The sequence below is a fragment of the Symphalangus syndactylus genome, chromosome 4 (assembly GCF_028878055.3).
Source record: "Symphalangus syndactylus isolate Jambi chromosome 4, NHGRI_mSymSyn1-v2.1_pri, whole genome shotgun sequence".
In the NCBI taxonomy this organism is placed as follows: Eukaryota; Metazoa; Chordata; class Mammalia; order Primates; family Hylobatidae; genus Symphalangus; species Symphalangus syndactylus.
This window is the reverse complement of record NC_072426.2, coordinates 87161557-87178416: the sequence shown is the minus strand read 5'-3', so window position 1 is coordinate 87178416 and position 16860 is coordinate 87161557. Positions and strand designations below refer to the sequence as shown.

Below are 16860 nucleotides of genomic sequence, written 5' to 3'. Positions count from 1 at the left end.
CCTTTCGTGTCCGGGGCGGGGCGGGGCAGGCGCCCGTGGTCGGGTGCGCGCGGCGCGGGCCGGGGCCCTCCCAGTGCGCGCGCGCCGTGCAAGGCCCGCGGACGCCCGCCCCTCCCCCAGGCCCCCGCACCCGCGCCGCCCCCTCCCCTCCTGGTGAGAGTCGGCGGCTGTGGCTGCGGCGGCGGCTGCAGAGATTGGAATCCGCCTGCCGGGCTTGGCGAAGGAGAAGGGAGGAGGCAGGAGTGAGGAGGGAGGAGGGCCAAGGGCGGGCAGGAAGGCTTAGACTCGGCGCGTCAGTCCGCGCGCGGCGAAGATCGCACGGCCCGATCGAGGGGCGACCAGGTCGGGGCCGCTGCACGCCGAGGGCGGAGGCCGAGCCGGGCCCCGCTTCGCCCCGGCGGCTCGCCGCGCCCACCAAGCTCCGCGCCGAGGGCTAGAGGATGCGTTTCCCGGGGTCCGGGTGAGTTGGGAGTGCGCGTGCGGACCGGGAGGGGCTGGCCGCAGCGGGGAGGCCAGCGGGGCTCGGGAGAGGCTGCAGAGGCAACTGGGCGCGCGGTGGCCGGAGCCAGGGGCTGTCCGGCCCGGCCCCGGCAGCTCCGTAGGCCTCGGCGCGCGCTGGGCCGGGACCGCCCTGCCAGAGACCCACGGCACCCCGCGCCGCGTCCCCCGCCGGCCCCTCTTTTGTCTCCCACTCGCGGGTTGCAGGCCGAGTTTGGGGATGCGGAGTGGGCGAAAGTCGCTCCGGGGACGCTTCTGGAATCCTTAAATGGGAAAGGCGCTCACCTCCCCGCCCCAGAGCGGCGAGGCTGATATTCGTGATTTGGCTCCGGACGCTGTGGGGAGGAACAGGGGAGAACAAAGTGAGTTTCGGGCGGGGGTCGAGCGAGAGGAGCAGCCGGCCCGCCCCCGAGTCCCCGCGGGAAGGGGCCCTGGTCCCCGAGCTCCCGGAGCTGCTTCACCTGTTGTCCTGCGCGGCCTCCGCTCCGTGGCCTGGTGATTCCGCACGTCAGTTTTGGAAAACTTTCTGCTGGATTGCCTGGACCCTTTTTTCTCTTTCCAGACTCCTAGTGGAAAGATTTGGCAAGGAAAAAAAAATGAGCTTGCGTAAGGGAAGAAAAATAATATGCTGTGTGTTAGGGTCTGGCGTTTGAGCGTGGTACTCTTTCATGCTCTCAGATGTTTTAATTTGGTCAAACTCCTGCAGGTTTTCTCTTTTAAGCGGTCAACAAACTGTTCAGAGTACATAGTATGAACTTGGCACCTGTGTTACGTCATTTAATCCTTACAATGAATCTGGCTTATTGTATTCCTCATTGTTTTAGGGGAAGAAACCGAGACGCAAAGAGGTTAACTAACTTGTCTAAGGGAGCTGGGATTTGAACCCAGGAGCATCATATTCTGGCAAACGAATTAGGAAAAAAACAAAACAAAACTGTTTGCAAACACTTTTACGTTTAGGAACATTTTTCAATTACTCTTACTTGAAATTATCGCTATTTTGTTGCTGGAGTTGAAAACAACTACTTTATTGTATTTACTTGTGAGAGGAGTTAAGCTTTGAATTAGAGTGTAACTTAATGCGTCTCATTGTTTTCAGTTGTTGGAATAAAGAATGTGAACCAGAATTATTTAGATTTTTAAATTTGAAGCTAAAATATGGGCAGTTCTCTGATCTAGGAATGGGGTGAGTGTATGAAAGGCCGATTGAAATGTAGAATGCGTTTTTAGTAGAACCAGACTCAGTTCTTGTTTAATTTTTCCTCCATTTTCCGTGGAGCCCAGTTTAAACTTTTTCTACTTTTCTTCACTTCTCCCCACCCTTTATAGAAGAGGTTGAGGCACCTAGTAGGATCTGCTTCATTAAATTCCTTCTTTTACTGGCTTCTTAACCTTCCGTCAAAGAGGGAGAATTTTTTTTTTTGTCTTTCTTATTAGTTAACACCTTGGGGTTTTTTTCCTTCTAATTTTCCTACTTAGTGGAGCGTGAGTTATTTTCTCTGTCGTATTTGGGTTCTTTAAAGTACAAATGTTCTTAAGATTTTTTCAGTTTACAAAAACCTTTTCTTAAGTCTGCTACTCCTTCAAGCTGTCTTGTTGCTGCTTTTCCTTTTCAGATCTTAATAACATTTTAAAAAGCTTATTCGTAATAGAAGTAACACATGGTTGTTAAAGAATTGCGAACTAGCGCAACATTGAAATTAAAATTTAGTCATTCACAATCCATCTCTAGAGATTGCCAAGAGTAGTCTACTTTTCCTGCCTTTGCCTGGTTGGTGGCTAGCCACTCATTTCTTAACCCCTTGTTATCTGGATTTCACCTTCACAAGGAACTGTAACAATAAACACATTTAACCACCCTTTTCTAAGTCCTCTCCTTGAGTTTTCTGTAACATTTAACATCGACTTCACATTTTTCAGATGCCTCTCCTTGGGTTACATTCATCTATACATTTCATTTAACAAATACTCGCTGTATTCTAACACAGGGTCCAAGGCAGTAAGATACAACAAATCCTTCCCTCGTGGAGCTTAAAGTCTAATGGGGAAATACATATTGAAAAATAAAGTCTCTAGTTAAATATAATTGTGATTTTAATTAAGGTGCAGATTATTATAAGAACTTCAAGTGGAGACCTGACCTGATGCTTGTGGTGGTGGGAAAATCTGGGAAAGATTCCTTAAAATTGCTTTGTTGGAACCCAGGCAGATTGTAAAGGATGAGCAAGAGTTAACTATTAACTAGATGAAGAGGGGCCTTCTGTGACATTATGCTGACTTTGTTCCTCCCCGCCACTTTTCTGCCTTCTGTTCCTCTTTTCCTCTTTAATATGCGTTTCCCAAGTTTCACTTTTCAGATCACTTTTCTCTGTCTCTAGTCCCTTAGAATGATTGTTCAGACCTTTCTGTTGGAATAATTCTCAATTCTTTATGTGTCTTCTGAATCACTTTTGTTTGTTTTGTTTTTTCTTTTTTTTTTCAGTTGCTTTATGCATATCTGTACCTGATTGTTCTGAGCTTCTTTTCCTTAGCAAACTTGCCTCTTTGGTGTTCTTTATTTTTGTTGATGTCATACCAAACCGAAACCTTTTCCCATTTCATCATACCTTGTCTGTAGCCAGCATCTGTTGATTCTGCTTTATGATATTATAACTCTTCTGCTCTCTATTCTTGCTAACTGTGGGGCAATTCTGAATTCATATTGGTGTCAAGGTAGTAGTCAAATCATAAAATGAGTTGGGCAGCTTTCCTTTTTCTCTTTTTCAGGATCATTTTAGATTGGGATTATCTGTTCCTTGAAAGTTTGGAAGACCTCACCTATGTGACCATTTAGGCCTAGATCTTTTTTCTGGAGAGGATTTTGAATAACACTTCAATTTCTTTAATAGCTGTTGGTTTGTGTCGATTTTCTGATTCTTATATGAATTTTAATGTTTCACATTTTTTTCAGGAATTTATTTTCAAATCTAGTGTTATTTGGCTTTCACGTAGTTCTCCCCCCACCACCCCGTGACTCTACCCCCACGCCCTAACTCTGAATCAAGTTCTCATCCCACCTGGACTAATGTTATGATTTTCTTGCCTTCACTTTTCTCCTTTATCTAATCTTATGTATTTTTGCCTGAATTAATCCGTAAGCCCAGTTCTTACCACTTAGCCACTCAGAAGTTTCCAGGGTCTTCCATTAAATGAAATATTTTCTGTGGTATTTGCCTCAGATTTACCTGTTTTTTTTTTTTTTTAATACCTTAACTTTTTTTCTTTCTTTCTTTCTTTCTTTCTTTCTTTCTTTCTTTCTTTCTTTCTTTCTTTCTTTCTTCTTTTGTTTTTGTTTTTGTTTTTTGTTGTTTTGTTTTGAGACAGAGTCTCGCACTGTTGCCCGGGCTGGAGGGCAATGGCGTGATCTCAGCTCATTGCAACCTCTGCCTCCTGGGTTCAAGGGATTCTCCTGCCTCAGCCTCCCAAGTAGCTGGGACCACACTTGGCTAATTTTTGTATTTTTAGTAGAGGTGGGGTTTTGCCATGTTGTCTAGGCTGGTCTTAAACTCCTGACCTCAGTTGATCTGCTCGCCTCAGCCACCCAAAGTGCTAGGATTACACAGGTGAGGCACTGTGCCTGGCCTTTATAGCAGTTTTTATACAAATATTAGTTTACTAGTTTGCAGGGTGGGTCTGTAATGGACTTTTCTTGCATATTAAAATGAATAAATTGGGAAAGGCTCCTGTCTAGCCTAGCAGTAGCTGTTGAACTGTCCTGATCTGACTATTGGATCTTAGGAGCAGCGAACCATGGAGAGAAAGGAAAATGGGTTTCCTATCACACTAAATTTTGAAGTAGGAACCATTTCCTTTTCTACTTTCCCACCTTTTACTAGTTTTTAGACTTTAGGATGTCTTTTTAACATCACAAGGTCCATATTGACCAAGTTGGACCAACTTCTTAACACAAGATTAAATGTTGAGTTGCATTGAGTTTTGTCCATTGTAAGATACACTGTAATTTTACAGACCACTTAAAATATGCTTCTAGTTGTAAGAAGCCATTGATTGTAAGGTGCACCCCAATTCCGGAGATGCTAAAATATGAAAAATGGATGCATCTTAGAATTGATGAATAGGGTTTCTCTCCCTAATCAAAGCTCTTGGATGCGCCTGGAAATCCCCAGTAGTGTTTTTTGAAAAGAACACTAGTTAGGGGCATAGGGAGATCAGATGATCAGTAGACTCCATCTCAGGGTGGGCCCTGTGGTCCCTAAGCCAGTTCGTATGGGCAGTTTAATATATAACTAATGAGTAGACATTGAATAGATGAGTAAATTATCTTTGAGTATCTTTTATTTACTCTGATGTTGTAGACTTTGTTACTCTTTTATAGTTTTATATTTCTGATGAGCCTTCCTTTCTTATGGCACAGATTTGTTATACTGTTAAAGTCTGGAACAGAGGAGCTTGGCTCTTGATCCAGCTGTATATAATTGGCTGTTGACTTATGAAGGAGGACAGGAGTATGCTAGATATAGGGATAAAATATTATAATCACATTTGCAGTTAGGGAGATTAGTTACATGTTGGAAAATCATTTTGAAGAAAGGAAGACTGAAGATGTTCAAACTTGTAGGAAGGTCTTTCTGGCCTGGCCCAGATTAAACCCATTTATGCCTAGTGTTCCTTATTGGAACGCTAAGCATGTGGGAGTTATTTATATCCTGCTCAAGGTCATCGCCAAGGTCTGATTGCAAAAATTCAAAAAATTGCAGCCTCAGGCATAAATGGGTTAAGATGGTGGCAGATAATTAGGGCCAGGAATGGACAGGAGGTGATAACTAGCTATGGATGAGAGAAGGAATGGGATTGGCAAGAACAACTCCTGGATTTCTAGCTTGAAAAGCAGGGTAGATGTGGGTGATTGATATGAAAAATGTGGAGGGAGAGCTGGTTTGTAGAAGCAAATAGTATTGGTTGGATCACATGGAGTTTGAGATATCTGAAACAGCCAAGTAGGGATTTCCACTTGGCAGTTGTCTATATGAGTCCGGGGTTTGACAGAGGTTTGCGCTGGAGGTAGGCATCTGGGAGTCATTGCTGTATAGATTTTATGTTCCAACAGTGGGAATTGGGTGGCTTTCTCAAGTGACTCTTGCTTACAAGTGACAACCCTAACTCAAGTTAGCTTAAAGGAGGGAAAAGCTTCTCCCCAGTAACCCCTATGATTTTGAAAGGTCTAGAAATAGACATGGCTGGACCTAAGTGCTCAAATAATATAATTAATTGAGGTTGTCTTTTCTGTTCTTCACTTTTGTGATCTCATTTCAGGCAGGTGCATTTACCTGGCAGAGGAAGACATAGGGTATAGGTTATAGAATTACAGATTATAGGTTATAGACCTCGTATCGAGAACTCCTTGTATGGTCTAGCGAAGAGCCTAAAACAGCCTTGATAATTTTTTTTCTTTTCTTTTTGAGACGGAGTCTTGCTCTGTTGCCCAGGCTGGGGTGCAGTGGTGCGATCTGGGCTCACTGCAACCTCCGCCTCCTGAGTTCAAGTGATTCTCCTGGCTCAGCTTCCTGAGTAGCTGGGTTTAACAGGCGCCCGCCAATACGCCTGGCTCCTTTTTGTATTTTTAGTAGAGACAGGGTTTTGCCACATGGGCCAGGCTGGTCTCAACTCCTGACCTCGGGTGATCTGCCCGCCTCAGCCTCCCAAAGTTCTGGGATTACAGGTGTGAGCCACTGCGCCTGGCCAGCCTTGAGAAATTTCAACTTAAGGCCTGGATAGAGAAGATAGACATTAAATAATTATCTAGTTGTAGTTATGTTAAGATCTACAAAAAGGAAGTCCAGGGAATGTTATAAGACTGATAAGGGAAGCTGGGCTATTCAGGATGCGGGTACTTTGGAAGGCTTTCCTGAGAAAGGTAGCCCGCAGAGTGAGACCTTAGGCAAGAAAGGACAAGGAGACTGTTTTTGGAAGTATTCAGTAGTATTTATTTATTTATTTGAGACGGAGTCTCGCTCTGTCGCCTAGGCTGGAGTGCAGTGGCGCAATCTCAGCTCACTGCAACCTCCATCTCCTGGGTTAAGTGATTCTCATGCCTCAGCCTCCCAAGTAGTTAGGGTCACAAGCACGAGCCACCACGCCTGGCTAATTTTTGTATTTTTAGTAGAGATGGGGTTTCACTGTGTTGGTCAGGCTGATCTCGAACTCCTGACCTCGTGATCCACCTACCTTGGCCTCCCAAAGTGCTGGGATTACAGGCATGAGCCACTGCGCCCAGTCAGAAGTATTCAGTAAAGCGAGCAGTTTTTGCAGGTTTTTAAAAATTATAAAGGCAATACATCTATTGTGAGTAATTTGGGAAATATAAAAAGCTATAAAGAAGCAGCAGAATGATTAAGTTTCAGCTTCTAATTTTTTATAAATAATGTCTGATACTGGTTTTACTACTGAGTACCTATGCAATCATCTGCATCTTCGTTTCTTTATCTTAAAAAATAGAAGGAACATGGTGAACTTTAAGATAATTTTTCTGCTTAAAGAAAAAGAAAATCTCTTGACTTGCAGCACAGTTAGCTGCCAAGATTGAAGGTCATGTAATGCTTTTGGTTCTAATGACATCACTGGTCTAATGACATCACTGGACTTCTGACTTTTGGCTGAAGAATCACGCCAGCCTTGGCAGTCCTTGCAAGTACCAAAGGGGATATGGCTTATGCCTGCGGTGCCCTTCCCGCATCCTGCTTTCTTACCTCCTTTTTTGAGCATTAATTTTTTTTTCTTTAGCCTTTGGGTAAAGTATCAAAATGTTGAGAAGATAGACTCAATTTTGAAGGTGAGAAATCTGTAGGAGAGTTGGATAGTTTTTTTTTTTTTTTTGAGACGGAGTCTTGCTCTGTCGCCCAGTCTGTAGTGCAGTGGCGCATGTTGGCTCACTGCAAGCTCCGCCTCCCGGGTTCACGCCATTCTCCTGCCTCAGCTTCCCGAGTAGCTGGGACTACAGGTGCCGGCCACCACGCCTGGCTAATTTTTTCTGTTTTTTAGTAGAGATGGGGTTTCACCGTGTTAGCCAGGATAGTCTCAATCTCCTGACCTTGTGATCCTCCCGCCTCAGCCTCCCAAAGTGCTGGGATTACAGGCGTGAGCCACCACACCTGGCTGACTTGGATAGTTTTGATACTGTTTTATGTATTTTAAGATTTGTAGGTAGTTTTCTTATTAGTAATTAAAATGCTTTGTAATGTATTTCAAGAGTATAGGGTCTTGAGTGTTTTAAATTTGTATATAAGAATGTTTTAGATTCCTGGCTAAAAGAAGCTCTTGTTAGAAAATATTAAAGTAAAGGCTGTTAAATTTTGGTCAGGCTCTTAATGTCTGCATTTTTCAAGAAGTCATTTAAAAATGTCATGAAATAAAAATATTTCAGTGGTAACTGTTCAGAAGTGTCTTAAATGTATACCAAATCAATGAAATACAATCGCTGGGTGACAGATTATTCTTTCATTTTATAATCTTTTATGTAATAAAAATGTGGGGGAAAAATTGCATGTTGAAGTTGTATGTGTATATTTTAGCAAAAACTATTATTAATCTTTCTGAAGTACTGCTTTGGTCATCATCCCTGTTTGTTAAATATTTTTCCCTGTTTTCTTATTTGCTTACAATAGAAGATCCAAAATATCTTGGACTGGTCTCCTGCTCTGGCCAATTCAGCCTTTTCTGCCAACATGGTGAAACCCCATCTCCACTAAAAATAGAAAAATTAGCCAGGCGTGGTGGCGCACACCTGTAGTCCCAGGTACTCAGGAGGCTGAGGCAGGAGAATCGCTTGAACCTGGGAGGTGGAGGTTGCAGTGAGCTGAGATTGCACCATTGCACTCAAGCCTGGGCAACACAGTAAGACTCTGTCTCAAAAAAGAAAAAAAAAAAGAATATTCATCTCTCTCCTATGAAGCCCTTCTCAGTGGTCCAAGCCTCATAGTTGGCTCTTTGCTGCATCATTATTTGAAGATAGTCTTTTCGTATTTCTTGTACTATCTATTGGTGTATATGATTTCTTTACTACAAACCTTCTCAGAACTTTTAATATGCTAATATGCTTACTTTCCTACTATTTTATCAGCCTAAGTCACCTAAATATCCGATTCAGGTTTGGGTTCAGAATCCTTAGACCTCTACTGTCTACTACAGTAGATAGCCACTACCACATGTGGCTGTTGAAGACTTGAACTGTGGCTAGTCTAAGTGTGAATTACGTACCAGATTTTGAAGATAGTACCAAAAGATGTAAAATATCTCATTATGCTTTTAAAATATTGGTTATATAGTGAGATGATACTGTTAGGGATACATTGGATTAAAGAAATATATTAAAACTGATTTTGGCCGGGCATGGTGGCTCACGCCTGTAATCCCAGCACTGTGGGAGGATTGCTTGAGCCCAGCGGCTTGAGATCAGCCTGGGCAACATGGTGGGACCTTGTCTCAATTAAAAAAACAAAACTGATTTCACACGATTCTTTTTACTTTTTTAATGTGGCAACTAGAAAGTTTAAAATTACATGTCATATTGGACAGTACTGCCTTTGACTTTCCTTTCCCTGGTTCTTTGCCCATCAGAATGCTTTAAAATCTAGCATAAATTCTTGGCCAGGTGCGGTGGCTCACACCTGTAATCCCAGCACTTTGGGAGGCCGAGGTGGGAGGATCACGAGATCAGTTACTCGAGACCAGCCTGACCAACATGGTGAAATCCCGTCTCCACTAAAAATACAAAAATTAGCCAGGTGTGGTGGCGCACGCCTGTAGTCTCAGGTACTCAGGAGGCTGAGGCAGGAGAATCGCCTGAACCTGGGAAGTGGAGGTTGCAGTGAGCCGAGATTGCGCCATTGCACTCCAGCCTGGGCAACACAGTAAGACTCCATCTCAAAAAAAAAAAAAAAAAAAAAAAAAAAAAAAGAATATTCATCTCTCTCCTATGAAGCCCTCCTCAGTGGTCCAAGCCTCATAGTTGGCTCTTTGCTGCATCATTATTTGAAGATAGTCTTTTGGTATTTCTTGTACCATCTATTGGTATATTAGATTTCTTTACTACAAACCTTCTCAGAACTTTTAATATGCTAATACGCATGGTGAAACTCTAGTATAGTTTCCCTAACTACGTATTACCATAGAACTGTGTGTTTTCTGTTAACGGAAGTTACACGTATTTGTGGTTGAAACTTCAAACAATACAGAAATGAAGTAATGAAAGTCTTCTGTAATCATGCTTCACCTGTGCCCCAAGTTTGCCACTGTTGAACGTATATAGAAAAAGTTTTCTTTTGTTGCCTTCTTTCTTTTTTTCTGTCCGCCTTTCCTAAAATGGGGTCATACAATACATCCTTATCTTTAAATTTATTTTCACTGAATATATAGGGGGATTCTTTTTATGTCAGTAAATTTCAATTTCCTCATTCTTTTTTTTTTTTTTTTTTTTTTGAGGGAAGGTCTTGTTCTGTTGCCCAGGCTGGAGTGGTGCTGTGGTGCAAACAGCTCACTGCAGCCTCCAACTCCTGGGCTCAAGCAATCCTCCCATCTCAGCCTCCCGAATAGCTGGGACCACAGGTGCATGCCACCATGCCCAGCTAATTAAAAAATTTTTGTGTATGTGTGGAGATGGGATCTCACCATGATGCCTAGGCTGGTCTCAAACTCCTGGGCTAAAGTGATCCTCCCACCTAGGCCTCCCAAAGTGCTGAGATTACAGGTGTGAGCCATTGTGCGCAGCCTCAATCATCTCATTTTTTATAGTAGTTAAGCAGTTATTCCATTTTCTGATTATACCTTAATTTTATTTACCAGTTTCCTGTCAATGAATAATTAGATTATTTCCATTTTTTTTCTTTTGCATTACAAATACTGCTGTGGTGTTTGTACATATCCTTTGAAGACTGTTTTTATTTTATGAGATGAATTCTTAGGAATGCATTTACTATAAGAGAAGCCATGCAGATTTGATGGAAAGTGCCAGGCCATCCTGCAAAATCTTCATAACCATTCATATTCCAGCCAACAGTATTTGAGTATGTTTGCTCCTCCCAACAGAATCATATCAGTCTTCTTTTTTTTTTTTTTGTGACAGAGTCTCGTTCTTTCACTCAGGCGGGAGTGCAGTGGCGCTATCTCGGCTCACAGCAAGCTCTGAGTCCTGGGTTCACGCCATTCTCCTACCTCAGCCTCCCGCCTGCCATCATGTACAGGCGCCCGTCATCATGCCTGGCTAATTTTTTTTTTTTGTATTTTTAGTAGAGACGGGGTTTCACCGTGTTAGCCAGGATGGTTTTTTTTTTTTTTTTGGAGACCGAGTCTTGCTCTGCTGCCAGGCTGGAGTGCAGTGGTGCCATCCTGGCTCACTGCAGCCTCTGCTTCCCAGGTTCAAGTGATTCTCCTGACTCAGCCTCCAGAGTAGCTCAGACAACAGGTGCGCACCACCATGTCCAGCTAATTTTTGTATTTTTAGTAGAGACAGGGTTTCACCATGTTGGTCAGGATGGTCTGGACTTCCTGACCTCATGATCCGCCCGCCTCGGCCTCCCAAAGTGCTGGGATTACAGGTGTGAGGCACCACGCCCGGCCATATCAGTCTGTTTTTACCTTTGCCAGTTTGCCAGCTGAAAAAACATTCATGATATAAAGTTTCTTTGCTGTTGTACGACTATTAAAAAACAAAAAATTTTAAGTTTCATTTGTCTTATACTCTCAACTTGTTATACACTCCTTTGATTTTTGTGCTAAAATACTTTGTATTGCTAACAGTACACATGCATGCTTTGTACAAAGTAAATGTTCAGATATTTGTATCTGTTCATGGCAAAGGCATCCAGAATATGCTACTGCAACATAAAAATTATTTGGAAATGTGGTGTTCATGCTTGTAATCCCAGCACTTTGGGTGGCCGAGGCAGGAGGATCACTTGAGCCCAGGAGCTCTAGACCAGCCTGGGCAACATGTTGAGACTCTGTCTCTACAAAAGTTTAAAAATTAGTGAGATGTGGTGGTATGCACCTGTAGTCACAGCAACTCAGGAAGCTGAGGTGGGGGGATCGCTTGAGCCCAGGAGTTCGAGACTGTAGTGAGCCATGATCTTACACTGCACTCCAGCCTGAGTGACAAAGCAAGACCCTGTCTCAAACAAAACATATATTTTAATCTGAAAACATTTGAGAATAGCTTTTTTTCCCCCCCTGAACACCCTTGTCTGCCTAAAACTAGATCCTCCCCAGAGAACTCAATTGTCATAACCTCCAGTTGTCATAAATCCCTTCCTTGGGAGTTTTGCAAGCAGGGAAGATGGTGTCTTGTCACTGGAGAGAATTTGGCACCACACCTAAACAGACATTGTTACAAACTATCCTATCTCCAACTGTTCTCCTAAGGGTCCATTTGTCTACATGTTACTTGTTTTCCTGCAACAGCCCATTGTTCTTTCCAGTTCCCCTAGTAAGATGGTACACATGCCCCAAATTCGGACAGCCCCCTTGGGTCACATTTTTCTGTGAATTCTTCTACATATGTGAAATCTGTCATTTCTCTTGCAGATGTGTTTTTTGTCAGTTTAATTGATCAGACCTCAATTACTGAACATAAGAGGGTGTAGGAAGTTTTTCTTCTCAGACAATGGCCAAATTGATGTTTTTCTGGCTGTAAGGGCAAGGGATAATAATAAAGTAACGTTTTTCTAAAAATATAAGTATCTTAAATATAAAGAGCATAAGTAAAGTTTCTTTAAACTACATTAAAAAAACTATTATCCAAAATGAAACATTTGTTAAATGAAGTGGATTATGCTATTAAAGATGTGCCCCTCACCCCCCTGTGTTTGTTCCTATGGTAGTAATGCTGATTGTTAATGGATGGCATAGTAACTTTGATTGTGTTCACAGGCCTTTGTTCTTAAAGTTATGCACTCTTCCCTGTTTTTTTCTTAGCATTTTATCAATTTGCATAGAAGAGTAAATGGTTTGTAACAGGTTTCTCTGGTCACATCACTGAGGAGAGACAACAAAAGTCATTCAATTGAGGTTAAATCTTTACACAAAGAAGGCATTAATATCTTAAAAGAATAAAGAAATACTGATACGGTTATTGTGACTTTCCATTTATCTGGTTATGAAATAACTAAGAAGGTTAATTAAATGTTGGCTTATTTCTAGGTTTAGTTATGCATCAGTGTGCTTATTGCTTTCTGTGCCTTATTACACTCTGCTTTCTAGGTTTGTGACCTTGAGCCAAAGTTGTTAATTAAGCCTCCTTTTCTCATATGTAAAAGGAGGATAATAATGGTCCTCTCTCTTGGGGTTACTGAGGACTAAATGAATGATGAGTGCAGTTCAGTGCTTAACACTGTGCTTGCCACATAGTAGCTTAATGAATGTTAGTGTAGATGAATATTTCTGAGAGAAATAAGCTGGACAGTTCCATCTTAAAATGCAGGTTTGAATGGCTTCACATACAGCGTCCTTGAAAATTAAATCTGATCTTGTTGCTTTCTAAAAGTATGCATTATTTTAGCTTCCATGTTAATATTCACATTTGAATTTGCAAAATGCTTCTGTGTATCATCAGTACTGGCGAATTGATACAGGAAATTTTGTTGGTTTTCCTGCTTTGTACATCAAGAATTGGAGGCTAATGAAGGTTAATTTTCCCACCAATGTCAAACAAGTTGGTGTAAAAGAGTAAATAGATGTAGAGCTGAACTCTGTAGTTCTACCTACTAGGGAGGCTGAGGTGAGAGGATCACTTGAGGCCAGGAGTTTGAGGCTGTAATGCATTATGAGAATAGTGTGCTATGTAAATAGCAACTGCACTTCAGCCTGGACAACATAGCGAGACCCTGTCTCTAAAAAGAAAAAAGTAAATAGAATCAGACTTTTCCTCCTTCACTCAGAGTGAATGACTAGGACCTCAAAGTTACATATAAAGTAAAGACTCCACATACTAAAAAAAGCCCTAGGCATTAGTGGCCAGAATCCTTTCCAGGGCTCATTAAGATGTGGCAGAATTAGATCACAAGTTGCGGGGAGAAGGAATTGTGCCAGAGTAGTCATTGCAGCGATTAGTTTGCCTAGCAGGGAGTGCTGTAGTTTTTCTTCCCTTCTCCTTCCCTCGGAGTATCCTTCCCTTAGAAGCTTAGTGTGGAGAGGTCTAAGAGAACCATTCCTGGAGGTTAAGAATACTAGCAGAAGATGGAATGGAATATCTGATTACCTAGGCTATATTAATTATGCAGCAGGCTGGTTTATCTATACCTATTTGAGCAAAGGATAAGGAAAATTAGAAATCTCAGTGTGGATGGAGGGGTGGCAGTGACCTTTTAGTTCAGGTGGGTAATGCAAATGTAACCAGGCCCCAGCCTTCTTGCCAGGCAGGCTGTGCTGGACAGGGGAGCAAAAGTAGTTGGAAGAGGGTGAGCTGAGGCTGGGCGAGGTGACACAGACCTACAATCGCAGTACTTTGGGAGGCCGACGTGGGAGGATCACTTGAGCTCAGGAGTTTGAGATCAGGCTGGGCAACATAGTGAGACCATGTCTGTGCAAATAAATGAGCCAGGCCAGGTATGGTGGCACATGCCTGTAATCCCACCACTTTGGGAGGCCTAGGTGGGTGGATCGCTTGAGCTCAGGAGTTTGAGGCCACCCTGGGCAACATGGCGAAACCCTGTCTCTACAAAAAATATAAAAATTAGCCAGGTGTGGTGGCGGACACCTGTGGTCCCAGCTGCTCAGGAGGCTGAGGTGGCAGATTGGCTTGAGCCCAGGAGGTTGAGGCTACAGTGAGCTGAGATTGTGCCACTGCACTTCAGCCTAAGTGACAGTGAGGCCCTGTGTCATATTCCCTGTTTCTTGGGCAACTGAGGCAGGAGGACTGCCTGAGCCCAGAAGGTTGAGGCTGCAGTGAGCTGTGATCTTACCACTGCACTTCAGTCTGTGAGAGAGACACCCTATCTCAAAACCAAACAAAACAATACAACAAATGGAGGGTGAGCTGAAGCAGATCTTTAGGTGAGCTGAGAGCCTCTAGTCTCCTTTGTCATGAAAGAACCCCACTTGTCCCCAGAAGAAAAGCTATCATTTGTCTGCTTGTGATACAGACAGTGTAGTCAGTATTCGCCAGGGAAGTGGCAAGTGAGATAGCTACTCCAGTCTCCCTCCTCCCTCCCCTAATCAATCAGACCACACCCCTTCCTCCAGGCTAGCTGTCTTGGACTGTGCACCCAATCTGAATTTGAAGAGAAAGGAGGTGATTGTAAGACTGAAGATTAAAGTTTTAAACTGCACTTTTTAATAACCAAGACCCATAGAAACTTTTCAAGATCTCCATAAGAAATGGAAAAGGGAGATTTGACCAACCACAATTAGGGATAGGGATAGAGAAACAATTGTTTCTTGTGTTTGTACCAATTTCAGACCCTTTGTTAAGAGCCTTAAGTTCCCATTACCTTAAGTTAAGTTCCCATTAAGGCCTTTGGACACATAAGATCCCATTAAGTTCCCACCTTAAGTTCCCATTAAGGCCTTTGGACACCAAATCACAGTACTATAGATGACCATTTGATCTTCTCAGTGGCCTGTTTCCAAATGCATTCCGATTTTCAATACTATTTTAGCATTAAGTGTATCATTTAATTTTATCTCAGATCTATAAGCTGTATATTATATGATAACCCTTTTAATTGGAACATTAACTCAAATATCTTAATTCCTTTTTATGGAATTGTTGGAGTTTATCAAACCTTGGAAACATTAAATAACATAAAAAGCACTCGAAAGGAAACACTAGTTCAATATTTTATTTTTACTTAGTGTATGAGATTTTGAGTTTTAGAAAGTTTTAAATTAATATTCAGCCATTATTCCCATATAAAAGGTAAATAGGTTTTAGTTTAAAGAATGTTGAGCAATAAAATACAAGATTGAGATGGATTAAATGGCATCTGACATATTTCCTTACTCTGAATCCATTTAACCTTTACAAATATTCTATGATATAGTTACTGTTATCAGTTCCCTTTTACATGAGGAAACTAAGGCTGCAGAGGTTAAGTAGCTTGTCAAGGGTTGCATAGTTCATAAGTGGCAGAGCTGGGATTCAAACCCGGGCAGTCTGGATTTTAGAGTCCATGCTCTTAACCACATAATTATATTGTCAAATGGAGGAGGAGAATTTTAAGATGAGGATGTGTACTAGGCACAGAGTTGACTTTTAACAATTAACCTCTCTTTTAATATTTAAAATGTGGTAGAGATTTTCCACATTTAAATTTTCCACAGTTAATCTTTTGAGATTGATTGATTGATTAATTGAAGCAGGGTCTCACACATTCCGTTCCCCAGGCTGGAGTGCAGTGGTGTGAACGTGGCTCACTGTAGCCTCGGCTGCCTGGGCTCAAGCTTAGATCCTCCCACCTTGACCTCCCAAAGTGCTGGGATTACAGCTGTGAGCCACTGTGCCTGGCTCCGATTTATGCTTTTTTACTTTACTGATTTTTTTTTCATTTGCATCTTAAACAATATTAAAAGGTCAGTGGCATATAGTTTAAAAAATATTTATCCAAAATTCTTCCCACATACGTTCTTTAAAAGTTAGTGTGTTTTTTTTCTCACCTCTGAGATGTATACATGTTTAATTGGCGATGGTCAGAGATCTTTTTTTTTTTTTTTTTTTTTTTTTGAGATGGAGTCTTGCTCTGTCGCCCAGGCTGGAGTGTAGTGGCGCGATCTCGGCTCACTGCAAGCTCCACCTCCCGGGTTCACGCCATTCTCCTGCCTCAGCCTCCCGAGTAGCTGGGACTACAGGTGTCCGCCACCACGCCTGGCTAATTTTTTGTATTTTTAGTAGAGACAGGGTTTCACCGTGTTAGCCAGGATGATCTCGATCTCCTGACCTCATGATCTGCCCACCTTGGCCTCCCAAAGTGCTGGGATTACAGGCGTGAGCCACCATGCCCGGCCAGAGATAGATCTTTTTTCACAGCTTTACCATGAGTATTACTCTTAAAATAATTGAACTTGGGTAGATGCTTGTATAACATAATTATGTTATTTGTATCATTTCATAGAATAAAACCTACCCTGTGAGAGAACAAGAAGAAAAAGAGATGTCAGGTACTGCAACGTCAGTTGAAAATGAAAGTGATTAAGTCCATCTGTGGGGCAGTTTTTGGAGTCAGATAGATTGAGAAATGAAATCTGATTTTTACCTGTTAATGCTGCTGAATAATAATATGGAATATTATTAAATTGCTTTTGTTCTCTTAACAGTTGTTTAAATGTAATTGGTTATGGCATGTAGACATCTAAAAATCATCCCATTCCTTTAAAGTT

General features: G+C 42.2%; 1 protein-coding gene across 11 annotated transcripts in view; it reads left to right on the top strand.

The window, feature by feature from the left end:
- BMPR1A (bone morphogenetic protein receptor type 1A) overlaps positions 1-16860 on the top strand; it is a 174675-nt gene that overhangs the window by 777 nt on the left and 157038 nt on the right. For 3 of the 11 annotated variants that reach the window (XM_063638132.1, XM_063638133.1, XM_063638127.1), the window contains exon 1: positions 67-460. The exons of 2 other annotated variants lie outside the window; for them this stretch is intronic. The gene's annotated coding sequence lies outside the window, so the exon portion shown is untranslated. Of the gene's footprint in view, positions 1-35; positions 461-16860 lie in introns of those variants that run through there. 6 more of the 11 variants (XM_063638131.1, XM_063638128.1, XM_063638129.1 and 3 more) reach the window with 3 other exon arrangements.